The sequence below is a fragment of the Tribolium madens genome, unplaced genomic scaffold, assembly GCF_015345945.1.
Source record: "Tribolium madens isolate multiple individuals breed KSU strain unplaced genomic scaffold, Tmad_KSU_1.1 Scaffold_7;HRSCAF=85;Tcas5.2_LG10, whole genome shotgun sequence".
Lineage (NCBI taxonomy): Eukaryota > Metazoa > Arthropoda > Insecta > Coleoptera > Tenebrionidae > Tribolium > Tribolium madens.
In genome coordinates, this window is record NW_025401050.1 from 5,310,351 (window position 1) to 5,313,114 (window position 2,764).

The 2,764-nt window shown below is 25.9% G+C and overlaps 1 protein-coding gene across 2 annotated transcripts in view; it reads left to right on the top strand.

Moving 5' to 3' along the window:
* The window catches only part of LOC123009971 (cell wall protein DAN4), a 17,506-nt gene that overhangs the window by 931 nt on the left and 13,811 nt on the right, over window positions 1-2,764 (top strand). The window contains exon 1 of one of the 2 annotated variants that reach the window (XM_044406569.1): window positions 2,301-2,319. The exons of the other annotated variant lie outside the window; for it this stretch is intronic. The gene's annotated coding sequence lies outside the window, so the exon portion shown is untranslated. Of the gene's footprint in view, window positions 1-2,300; window positions 2,320-2,764 lie in introns of those variants that run through there. 2 annotated transcript variants of the gene reach the window in all.

The window sequence follows — 2,764 nt, forward strand, 5'->3', positions numbered from 1 at the left end:
AGATTTTTCCAAATTTAAGTGCACCCAGTATACTATTTTTGTTTCATCTGCATTTTTTTGTAATTTTTAAGATGATTAATAAGAAACATATTTCGTAAAATAAAATGTGATAATTTTTTTGATTAAAAACTTGTAAAGCTATGTTGTTTCCAAAGGGCCAAAAGTAGCTCTTATTAAGTATAATTGATACTTCAAATTTGAAAATTCTATATAGAGAGGTTTTAAAAAAATGAGATTTTTCCAAAAAAAAAATATTATTCGAAAATTAGTTTCACTTGCAATTTTTTGTAATATTTAAGATAATTAGAAAAATTTTACTAAAAACATATTTTGATAAAATTAGATGTGTAACCTTTAAATGTCTAGTTTAAATTAGAAATTGAATTTCTAAAGAAAAAATTAAATTTGAATTTCGTAATAATAATTTTTAAGGATTAAATTTGAACTTTCTCTGTTTTCCTTTCAGTAATAAAACGTGCTCTTTTATTTCATTCGTCAAAAATATTTTTTGAGCTAAGACTTTGTTTTTTTATTCTTTATGATAAAAAGACTGTTTTCGTTAATCGTTTTGAGTTTATCTTTATCTGTTATCTTGGTTTTTTATTTACAATGTTAGAACTGGTTAAACGATGCTGAGATCTTGAAAAAGTATAGTTTCAAATTTCTTGAGATAGASAATCTTTTTCTCAAAAAACTCAATTTAAATCTTTAAAATCAGAATCTTATGATAATTGAAATTTCATTCTTTTATTATATTCGCTCTTTGTTTCAAATTTTAAAAATATATATATTCAAACGATTTTTAGGTCTTAAAACAATATCAATATAAATATCTTGAGAAAAAAAGTCTGAATTCAAAATCTTTAATATAGTCTCAAAATAATATTAAAAATTTTGATTTGGATAAACAATTTTAAGATTTTGGTAGATTATTTTGGCTATTTTATTTACCGTTGTTATCACTCCAAATTAATTAATATCTTGAAATAAAGAATTAGGATCTTGCAACGATTTTCAGAATATTAACCCAAAACTACTATTGTTTATTTTTCTCAAAATGTCAAAATACTGTTTTTTTGTAGTCTTGTAAATTTGGTCTTGTACAATGTTAACATAAAATCTAAAATTAAAGATTTTGGTTTTAATGAGATATTTTTAGACAAAGATCACGATTTTGAAACAATAAAAAAGATTTTCTCTTTGTATTTGAAATTTTCTTTTTATTATCTTTTCTTTGCACTCTTAAATTCATTAAACAAGGTTGAGATTTTGTAAGTTTGAACTTGAGTTTTAAGATAAAATTTAAAATCTTGTTATTAATGAACAATATTTCAAGACAAATATCACGATCTTGAAAAGATAAAGAGGTAGAATGCATTTTTTTTTTCAATATTCAAATTTAATAGTTGTTTTAATTTTTTTCTCTATTATCTTGTCTTTTTGAAGTTTATAGTTTAAATATCGTAGAAAAGATTGAGAATCTTGAACTAATTTTAACATTTTGAAACGAAAAATCGAAACTTTATTAAAAAATAGTAATTTTATCCAAGCCGATAATTTTTTCGTGACGAATAAAATTTTTCTGTTTCCGCGCCACACATTGAACGAAATCGAACCTCTCGGAGGCAATTCTAACTGTTCAGTGATTTACCATCGACACATTTCTTCGAACTAAAATAATCAAATTTGCATATTCAGACATCACAACGTATTTACTTTCAGTCTGACACACTAAAAAAACCCCGAAAACGATCATTTATCCTTACGGTACATTTCAACCGTAACAAAATACAACAATGTCAAGGTTCACAGAGATAGAAAAAATGTAGCATTTAATTCGTGACACGTCGTGTTAATTAGAAGCTTGTCACTTGTCGACAGTAATTAACACTTTGACAAATCTTCACGTCGCTACTCAATCCATCATCCAAATCGTTCCGGTAGATCCGTTAGAGGCATTTCTTCGAGCTCAAAATCGAGGTTTTTAACTGTGCGGAATGCTCGATTCGGAATAAATAACGATGTTTTGTTGCGGCACGTTCGGAGTTTACTAAAGTTTCGAAAAATGGGAATTGTGTAACTCAAACTTATTTACTTTCTAATATAATTAGCTCTGTGACGTGATTTCGAATAATTGACACGGAATGTCATTCCAAAGGTTGAAAGATAACTCTTTTGTGCGAAAATGCCGACTTTGTGCAAGAGAATTGGATAGAAAAGAAAAAAATGTGAAAAAAAAAAACTACAAAAATCAACAAAATTTATTCGTGTGTTAACCGGTGGTTAATTGACGGTCACCGCGCTCGCTAGTTAAATTTAGTAAGTAACAAAAGTAAAGAAACCGATCTCAGAAACTTTATTTTTGGTTATATAATTAATTTTGTGTTATTTTCACTTTTGTCATATTTTTTTGGTTTAATACTCAGAAAAATCAAAATATTGTTGTTCAATAGTGGTAAAACTACGCTGTTAAAATAACCATTAAAAGTTTATTGCTTTTTACGAGCTCGTTTGTTAATCGGCGATTAGTAATCTTGACCATAAGCGCACTCGCTACTTAAATTAAAAAAAAAACATGTTAAATTAGTGTTTTTTTAAACAGTTTTTAAATTTTAAATATTTTTTTGAGTTTAAAGATGACTAATAAAACCAAAAATTAAAGTTTAAGTATTATTCCAAGTTTATGAACTCGTTTGTTAAGGAAAATAAATGATAGTAGTTTTGGGTTAAAATTTTGATAAATTGTTGCTAGATCCTAATTCTT